The sequence below is a fragment of the Phascolarctos cinereus genome, unplaced genomic scaffold (assembly GCF_003287225.1).
Source record: "Phascolarctos cinereus isolate Bilbo 61053 unplaced genomic scaffold, phaCin_HiC Scaffold_7;HRSCAF=346, whole genome shotgun sequence".
NCBI classification, from domain to species: domain Eukaryota; kingdom Metazoa; phylum Chordata; class Mammalia; order Diprotodontia; family Phascolarctidae; genus Phascolarctos; species Phascolarctos cinereus.
The window spans coordinates 125,394,941-125,405,752 of record NW_027556180.1 but is presented as its reverse complement, the minus strand read 5'-3'; positions in this window follow the sequence as shown (position 1 = coordinate 125,405,752).

Below are 10,812 nucleotides of genomic sequence, written 5' to 3'. Positions count from 1 at the left end.
ACTTAACAAACAATAACAAACATGAATACTCCAATATACAAAGAAGAACAGAAAATAGGATTGTTTGTGAAACTGTGACCTTCTGTTATATAGGGTTCTTAAGTATGTTAAATTTTACCTTCTGGTAACAAAACTGCCTAACTTACTTGCTTTCCTTTTCTGAGCTTCTTTCTGCACTACTTCAGATATTTTTATAGGTTTCATTGAAGTGCTTTCATTTTTCTTCTTTTTGAGAGGAGAGAAATTCTTTTCTCCCTTCTCCCATTCCTTGTCCCCACTTTTAAGTTTATTTGGTATGTTACTTGTTTTTTGAAAGTGATGAAGAAGAACTGGGTTCAGATATTGCTAGAATTGGATATTTGTCATTAAAAATAACACTCCTATGACTCAAATATTTTTATGATTTGGATTGCTCTGATAATTTTTTTCCTTCACTATTATTTCCTTTCCCCACCCCAGCTGTAGAAAGGCATGATATTAGAACCTTAGTAGACCAAGATTTTTGTTGTCTTTCTTCAATGCACCATTAAACTTACCCTAAGTCCCATCTTCTGCTCATTTCACAGAACTGTTCTCAGAGGCTGTAGACCAGTGATATCAAACTCAAATAGAAATGGAGGGCCATCAATCTATCCATAAAGATCCCTGTGGGTATATATTGACTTAGTTTTAAAACGAAATATTTATGTTCTAGTGTATTTTTATTTTGTTAATATTTACCAATTATGTTTTAAAGGAGTTCTAGCACAGTTGGGAGAAGCCACATGTTTGACACCTTTTAATATCTACAGAAAATTCTTTGAGGGAACACAAAGAATATTGAGGGGAAACTCAGGGGAAAAGCAAGGAATGTCAACCTAAATTTAGATGATAGGACAGTACGTATCTGGAGAACGTGCCTACGGTAGAAATTCCCAGTGATGTATATGACTAGGACTTGAAGTTAAGGCAGCTAGGTGGTGCAGTGGATAGAGTACTTGGCCTGGAGTCAAAAAGACCTGAGTTCAAATCCAGCCACAGACACGTATGAGCTGTGTGACCCTGGGTGAGTCATGTAACCTTGTTTGCTTCAGTTCCTCATCTGTAACATGAGCTGGAGAAGGAAATGGGAAACCATCCCAGTATCTTTGCCAAGAAAACCTCAAATGGAGTCACAAAGAGTCAGAAAGAGCTGAAAAATGGCTGAACAACAATACTTGAAGTTGAGGTGTAGGTGACACCAATTCTTTTATCAACTTTTTTTTTAATTGTAGTGTAGAACCAGAATACTACAGATAATTTCTCTCCGTTTACGCCATCGTTTTTCTTCCTTTTGTGCCCTTCTTGGTTTAACCCATTTAAACTCTGAGTATCCCTACCCTAACTCCTATTCCCACTAATGAGTTAGTTTCTCATACTTTAGCTATATCTTCCCCTCAGGGTTCTAGGGGTAACCCTGAGGAGTCAGGTGTGAAATCTCTCAATGGTAACATTCTTTAAGTTTATCAGTTCAGAATCATTTAGTCATTCAGCCTTAATTAGATGTTATAAATAAGTAATTACAAAGGTGTTAGAGTAAGAACAGTTGATTTAAAACATCACCCCCAAAAGTCTGTGACTTGCTCTTCCACAAGCATTGACAGAGACCAAGGTAAAGTGGGCCCAAACTCAAAGATCACATCACAGCAAGTGTGTGCTGCTAAAATGTTTAACAACCAGATCTGGGGTGGGGGAAGGATATGTCCACAGGACACACTTTTAAGTTTAATCTGCATCATTAACATTTTCTCCATCACTTTTTAAAAGTCTAAGTCAACAAAACAATAAAGCAAGCCTTGATTTGCAGGTTTGCTGATTTCCTAGGTGTAAATGTTCACACTGAAAATTTAAGAATTGGTTCCTTGTAAGCCAATTCAAGCTGTCCCCAGCACACACCTGAACGTATGGCAAAGAGGTAACATAGCTCATAACTGCCGGGAAATCCTTTTCTCCCATTCACAGGAAGCTCAAGAAACTTTCCTTAGAAGCATAACCTGACCTTGACCGATGCAGTCACTGCAGTCAGCTGATCTGGAAATTCACTTAGGACAACTATGGGAAGATGGGAAGTTCAAAACCACTCAGACTTTTTGAAGTTCTCAAGGTCTTCCTCTGGCCAAGGTTAAACTGAGACATCTCCTTCCCCTCCACGCAGTCTCTCCTCAGGGGTGTATTGGGAAGTCATGCTTGCTTAGACCCCTTGACTGAATCCCTTGTCAATACACTTGGTAATTTATGGATGATCCCTGGAGTGTGGCCAAGTTTCCTTGTCCTACTACAACATCATTCTTATGAAAAGTCATTCTAGTTTAAAAGCACTTTAATACTCAATCTAAGGTCTAGTTTGATTGATTGATTAGTATATAGATTCTCACCTTATTAAGATAACAAGGCTAAAATGGAATGGGGTGTTTGACTCCATCCATACACTGGTCTCTTTTTTCTGTCCTGCCCAAAGTAACAGGGTAGTTAGCAGTCAGAGTGTTCTTAAAGGAAGGGAAGCATTTCATGTTTTCTCTTCCTGTCTCAAGTACTCAGCCCAAACTTCCACCTTGATGATGATGATGGTGGTGGTGGTGGTGGTGCTGCTGCTGCTAATTAATGATTAAAAACCCTAATATTGATGTAGTATGTAGTAGTATTAATATACTATGTAGCAAATGCTCCTAAGCTCTTTACAAATATTATTTCTTTGATCCTCAGAACAACCATGTAAGTTAAGTACTATTATTATCTCCATTTTGCAGTTAAGGAAATAAGAAAAAATAAATGTTCAGTGATTTGTCTAAGGTCACATAGTATCTGAGTCTGGATTTGAATTCAGGTCTGTCCTGATTCACTGTACCACTTAGCTACCTCATAGAAGATGATGTGGTATGTAGAGGAAAGTGTATTCACTGGTCTTCAAATCAAAAGGGCCTTGGTTTCAAATCTTAGCTATGCCATTTACTAATTGTGTCACCACTGTATCCAGTGTTCTCATCAGTAAAATGAAGATAATAAAATTACCTTCCTCATGGGGGTGTTGTGAGGATCGTGCTTTGTATAGTTTTAAGTAGCAGAGGCTACCAGATTGGGCTCTTGCTATTTTCTAATGGTTTTTCCAAAGACTCATGGCTCAAAATACTAACTCTGTGGCCAAAGATTACTGTATCTTATCCATCTCTGGAAAAGTTTGTCTGGTCTAAATCCCCTACTTACAACATCCAGAGTCAAGTGGTCCTTCAGACTCTACAGATAGAGAACCGGCTACCCCCAGACCTGAGATTTCCCATATCTGTTTCAGTAAGCTCTAATCACTCATTATTAGCAAGTCTCTCTTTATATGGAAATCTGCCTTCCTTTAACATCCAATATTTAGTACTAATTCTGCTTATCAAGGTCAAGAAGCTTAATATCTCATCTACACCAAAGCCCTTCAAATATTTGAGGACAATGATAATGTGCATTATAGAGTCATAAGCCCAGTCTTAGACAATCCACTTATTTCGCATGACAGAAGTAATTAGTGGCTCAGTGGAAAGAATCCTTTAAGTTTCCAAAGTGATTGGAATAAGAAATAATAACAATGATAATAGCAATAACTCACACTGATAACGTGCTTTCATATAAATGTGAACTTTTTTTTTTTTTTGGTGAGGCAATTGGGGTTAAGTGACCTGCCCAGGGTCACATAGCTAGTGAGTATTATGTGTCTGAGGCCAGATTTGAACTCAGGTCCTCCTGACTTCAGGGCCAGTGCTCTATGCACTGCACCATCTAGCAACCCTAAATGTGAACATTTCTAAAGGCTACCTGAATAGAGCTCTAAGCCTGGAGTCAGCTAGAACCTGAGTTCAAATCCAGCCTCTGGCAGTTATTATTAACTATGTGACCCTAGGCAAGTTATTTAATTTCTGGTTACCTCAGTTTCCGCAACTGCAAAATGTGTCTAATAATAGTCTCTTGTTGTGAGGACCAAATAAGACAATATTTGCAAAAGCACTTAACAAAGTGCCTGGTGCATAGTAGAAGCTATATAAATGCATGTTCTCTTCCTCCTTTTCTTTTGACATTTATATAAAAGCATGTTATCAGGTAGTTAACAAGTACAGGAATAAATATTTCCCTATCTACATCTGAATTTCATGAGGTAACATAAAGTGGTCTCTCTTCCATCTTCAGTGAAGCCTATGTCATCATTTCAAAAGGATCATGGGTCCTTTGGGAAATTTACACTTAGGGACCTAGGATTTGAACTTACTATGTCAGATCTATGGATGGGGAAGAATTTAAGATCGAAGAAGATACAGAGAGAATTACAAAATATAAAATAGATCATTCTGATTATATAAAATTAGAAAGTTTTTGCACAAACAAAACCAATGCAACCAAAATTGTGAGGAAAGCATTAAACTGGAGAAAAGAAATTTTGCAACAAGAAATGACAAGTATAAAGTCCTCATTTCTCAAATATATGGAGAACTGAGTTAGATCTATAAAAATACAAGTCATTCCCCAATTGATAAATAAATGGTCAAAGGATATGAACAGGCAGTTTTCAGAAAAAGAAATCAAAGCTATCTATAGTCACATGAAAAAATGATTACAGAAATGCAAATTAAAACAACTCTGAGGTGCCACCTCACACTTATCAGATTGGCTAATATGACAAAAATGGAAAATGATAGATGTTGGAGAGGATGTGGGAAAACTGGGACACTAATGAACTATTGGAGCTATGAACTTATTCAACTATTCAGGACAATAATTGGGAACTATGCCCAAAGGGCTATAAAACTGTGCATACCATTTGATCCAGCAATACCACTTCTAGGTCTATATCCCAAAGACACAAAAAAGGGGAAAAGAACCTATTTGTATAAAAAATATTTATAGCAGCTGTTTTTGTAGTGGCTAAGAATGGGAAATCGAGGGGATACCCATCAATTGGGGAATGGCTAAAAAACAGTGGTGCATGATTGTGATGGAATATTATTGTGCTAGAAGAAATGACAAGCAGGATGATTTACGAAAATCCTGGAGAGATTTATATGAACTAATGCAAAGGGAAGTGAACAGAACCAAGAGAACATTGTACACAGAAACAGCAATATTGTATAATCAACTGTGAATGATTTAGCTATTCTCAGCAATACGATGACCCAAGATAATCCCAAAGGATTAAACATACTATTAGCTTTCAGAAAAAAGAACTGATATTGTTTGAATACAGACAGAAGCATGCTATGTTTCACTTTCTTTCATTCTTTTTCTTTCATTCTAGTCTTTTCAAACAAAATTATTAATATGGAAATGTTTTACATGATTGCATATGTACAGGAATAAATATTTCCCTATCTACATCTGAATTTCATGAGGTAACATAAAGTGGTCTCTCTTCCCTCTTCAGTGAGGCCTATGTCATCATTTCAAAAGGATCATGGGTCCTTTGGGAAATTTACACTTAGGGACCTAGGATTTGAACTTACTATGTCAGATCTATGGATGGGGAAGAATTTAAGATCAAAGAAGATACGGATATAGGTAGTTAACCTATATCTGATTGCTTACCGTCTCAGGGAGTGGGGGATAAAGGAATAGAACTTGGAACTCAAACCTTTAAAAAAAAAAGTTTAAAAAATTGTTTTAACATGTAATTGGAGGAAAAATATTAAATTTGAACTTACTTTTGAACATCCTTTAAGAATACAACTATGTCCCAATTCATCCTCTAGAAGTAAGTGGGATAGGATGAATCAAATAAGGACCAAACTTGTCCAGACATGTTGTATCTTGTAGCTTTTTTGAATAATGAACCTGTTTGTATTCAAATACCTTCCCACTTCATTTTTGCCAAGAAAGAGGGAGGTTCACAGTACATTCATGGAGATTGAAGAAGATGGATGAAAAATGGATGTTTCCACAAAGTTTGTGACTATGCAAGGCATAGAGTCACATTGAGAACTAAAATGGAGACCAAGAGTTGCCAGGCAAGCAAGGAATAGCGTCTGAGTCAAGTCATGATGGGATCTGCATGGTGATGACAGAATTGGGAATTAAGTAGAAACGGACAGGCTGCAGACTAAGCACATAAGGGGAGAACAGGAATAGCTATACCTCCTAGACACAGACTTGGCCCTTCCATGAAATCTTCTATTCTGGAACCATTTAGGAGTATACTCTAGCTACAGGGAGAGATTGAGTATGCACCTCCACTGATCACAGCCATGAGTCTTGGAGAAACTCATTTCCCAAGCCATTCCAAAGTAGAAGTGGAAAAGACATTATATTCATTCAGGAACGTGTGTTAATCCATCTTAAGCACATATATAAGAGACATACAATTAAAAAAGGATTGTCTATATCTTTCTTGTCCCATTAAATGTTTTCCTGTTTCAATATTACTTCTTACCTTGGTTTGTTGGAATGCTGAGCACTTGGATAGCTAGGTCTGAATTAACTTCAGAAGTTTCTAAACCGGATAGGAGCAAGTTAGTCAAGATAAATAAATGACCTTTAAAAGCCCTTATAATTTGAACCTGAATCTATGAGGAGGCCAAAGGTCAATGGTGGATCCTAACAAAGGTATAAGTAGAAAAAATTTCTACTGAAAATGGGGGTCAAGGAATTTAAGGTCTAATTGTATGCTGTAGGAGATGAAATTATATACTATGAAACTGAGAAGAAAACTTCTCCCACCTAAAGCATTGTACTATTGGATACTGTGATCTACTGTATTCCTCCTTTGGAAAATTCACGAGACAAATTGTGGGGGGAAATCCACCTCCTCCAAATCACAGAGTTCCAAACTGGCTCGGGTTGAATTGATTTAGGTACTGATGTTTATTCTAAAGTTTGTGCTAAGGAAATTAGACCAGGAAATGTGGAGAGGAAATTCATGGCAATCAGGTGGAATTACTGGAGTGGGGAGTTGTTATAAAGAAACTGGGGACTTATAGAGAGCTGACATTAAAACATTCAGAGAGAGATTGAACTCAGTTTAAATCAACAAATGTTTTTTAAGCAAGAACTATGAAAGAACTGCTTTGGGTCCTAGAGGGAAGTACAAGATAAGCTGTCCTCATGCTCCTACAATTCAGGAGGAAGATGTTCACAAATACAAATTACTAGATTACAAAATAATCCATCCTAAGCACATACATAAGAAATATGCAAGTAAAAAGCTTTCCTCTAAAGGAGGAAAGGTGATTACTGACAAGGGGCAAGGAAGGGAAGGCTAAAGAAAGTAGTCGAAGTTAGGATTTGAAAAACTGATTAAACATTTAAAAGTGGAAGGGGGTAAAGTATTTCTGATATTAGATACAGCAAGAACAAAGGCAAGTCATGGACCTAAGAGAGTACCAGGTGTGTGTGAGTCATAGCAAGCTAATCTATTCTGGCTGAAGTGTTAAGAGTATGTGGAGAGAAATACTATGAGATAAAAGAGAAAGGTAGTTAAACTATGTAGAGCCATACTAGGTTAAAGAGTTTGAACTTTAGTTGAAAGTAAATAGGGAGCCATTTAAGAGTTTTGAGGAGAGGAGTGATCAGATCAATTTTTTAAAAAGTAGGTAAATCTGGGAGTGGTGTGAATAATGAATTGGGTAAGGCAGGTGGGATGACCAGTCAGAAGGATATTGCCGAAGTCAGAGAAGTGGTATTAGGGACTATACTGGCATGGTGGCTATAAACATAGCTACCCTGAGAGAATGGATGCAAGAAATGCTGTGGAAATAGAACCAACAAATAACTAATTGAATATATGAAGTGAATGAGAGGCAAACTCAAGGATAGCACCAGTGTTCTGAACATGGGATTAGAGTACCAGCGGGAGAAATTGTGAAGTCAGAAACTGGAGGAGATTTTGGAGGAAAAGCAATAAACCTGCTTTTGAACATGTTGAATTGATGCTCCCAGTGGGACATTCAGGATCTTATGTCCTGAGCTGTTGGCAGGAGCAAGAGAGTTTTGTTCGGAGAAGAGTCCTGGAAAGTCAATGATTTGGGATTTAGGAAGCTTCAGGGAGATCCTTTTTTTTTTTTTCCCAAGAAACTGAAAGGTGAACTTAGGAGTTTGAAATAAGGAGTTTATTTCCTCAACACCCAAGAGAACTGAGCTGGCTGAGATGGGATAGTTAAGGTAGTACAAACTAATTGTGAACTAGTAAGTGGAACTGGAGATGACTTAAGTACCTGAACTTGTGTCAAGTTTAAGTGAATAACAAGACTGAGCTTGTAATTACTTATCTGTACTCACTTTAGAGCAGACTTTTCCACACACACACGTAATGTCACTTTTGCACTAAAAAGAGCTAAAGTGTAGGTACTGTGGAGCAGAGGGCATGGGGAAGGAAGGGGGTTTACAAGAGATGTGGAGGGCTGGAGCTATGCTCCTGGGAACATGACCTGGAAGGGGGATGGCAGGAAGTTACATAAGAGGTGGGTCTTGGGAGCCTTCTGTTTGGGGGTTTTGCTTCACTTGATGTTGATTCCTTATATAAAGTGTCCATTTTTGGAATAAGTTTACTTTTCCTTTCTGGTTTTCCCCCAGGAGTTATCTATCTGGGATCTACCAGCAATCTGGGAATAATGAAGTCTAAGACAGCATTTTACCATTTCACACCATTTCTTTTTAACTACCTCAAAAGCAATATTTTTAGGTTTTAGGAATGCAACTTAGTGATCTGCTTACACTAGCAGGTAATATGGAGCTTGTTTGAAAAAAAAGACCTAAACACAAAGAAAGAGAAGATGCTAAAGCAAGAACTAAAAGGAAATATTCAGTCCTCACCATAAACAAGAAAAATCCCATTAATTTTGTATCTGTCTCAAGGCAAAAGTTCAAAACCCCATTTTTCTTTCTTTTGTTTTAAAATCAATGAATATCTGCACTACAAAAATCCTTGTGCTGCAAGCCTCCAAAATGCCAAGTTTCTGTCAAGATCAGATGTTTACAGTGAAGTGATAAACTCCCTCAGCAAAAGGGTTTACAACGGAAATGCTGATAGACCCATAACCCTCTATCTACACAAACCCAGTGTGGTCTATGTGAAGTGATAAATGGGAAAGGAGAACAAAGGGGAGCAAACATTTACCAAGCACCTACTACGTGCCAGGCACTTACGTTAAGCACTTTACAGATAGTATCTCATTTGAGATGGCATTTAAAGGGTCTGACACAAATCCATTCACCTCCTGTTTTGAAACTTCGAATTTCTCCATCTCGATGGCCTGAGTCATATAAACTATGGCAGGGGAAGAAAGGAGTTGATCATTTTTCCACCCAAGATTAAGGACCCATGGGAGGAATAGTTCATTTCAGAGGGTGAGAAAGGATGAGATTTTTTATTGTGACAAATGTAGGCTCAAACATCTTGACACACCCACGAATGACATTTTGGAGACTTAGGGTTTCACTATCCAAAAGGTTATTTTTCTTAAATGATGAACAGCAGTTCTATTCTTAGGGAGCTTAGCCCCAAGTGAGATAGGTTTCTGGATCTATTTGTTTATGTTTCAGGGGTATTTTAGCAAGCCTGTTTTTGGGCTGTCTGGGCCACATAGAAATAGAGCACAAAACCAGATCCAGAGATCCATTTTATGTTAAGACTGTCCCTCCATTTAAATAATTCAGAAGTGGAAAATAAAAGGCAGTGCTGAATAGTGGAGAGACCACTGGGATTTGGAGTCAGAAAACCTGAGTTTGAATCCCAGCTCTACCATTTACTTATTTATTACCTGTATGACCTTTGCTAAGTTAATTAACTTCTTTGAGCCTCTATTTCCTCATCTGTAAAATGGGGTAGTAGGTGATCTTTGAGATCATTTCTAGCTCTATGCTCTCCTATGCAAGGGCAGGAAGGATACTCCTTTGAGGTCATTTCTAGCTCTTTGCTCTCTTACACAAGGGCAGGGAGGATACTCTTTCTTTGTCACAGCCTCTACTTTTTCTGTTTCCTAACTATCCAGTTCATGTATTTTTCTTCCTTCCCTTCCTTCTTTTATTCTTTCCTTCTTTTTCTTTTGTTTTTTCCTTTTTTCTTTTTTATTTCCTTTCTTCTTCCTTCCATTCCTTTTTCCTTTCCTTCTTCCATTCCTTCCTTTTTTCTTTCTTTCTTTCTTTTCTCCCTCCCTTTCTGTTTCTCCTTCCTTCTTTCTTTCTTTCTTTCTTTCTTTCTTTCTTTCTTTCTTTCTTTCTTTCTTTCTTTCTTTCTTTCTTTCTTTCTTTTCTCCTTTCTTCTTAACTATGAGACTAAATGCTGTTGCTGGTCCTTCTGCTCTTTCTGCTCCAGTCTCTCCAAAGAGCCACACTCATAAGCACTCCCTAGTAAAGTACTAGAACATAATTACATCATTCTGCCACATTAATAACTTGTCCCTGGAATTGTATTTCTCTATGAACAGTGCAACATAGCCCATAGATAGTGGTGGACTCTGTCTCTGTATGTACTCATGTGTGTATGTGTGTGCTGTCAGAGAGGGGGAAAAAAACACACTTGTAAAGTTCTTTTTAGAAACAGAAAGTGCATCAGTGAATAGGCCTTTATGTTTGATATTTATGGGGAATTTGGTTTGTTTTCTGATTCTGTTTCAACTTTTAAGGAGCACCATTAATGTGATTAATTAGCAAGAATTTATTGACTAGAAAATCTCGACAGCCAAACATATATGATTTTTTTAAATGTATTTTTTCAGGTGAAACTATAAACCTGAGTCCTAATTAAGCCCTGCTGTTTCCTGAAATTTTGTGTGCGCAGCCCTGAGAAGGAAAGTTACATGGAACTTTACTTGGTGGGGTAAGTGTAATCTTGAG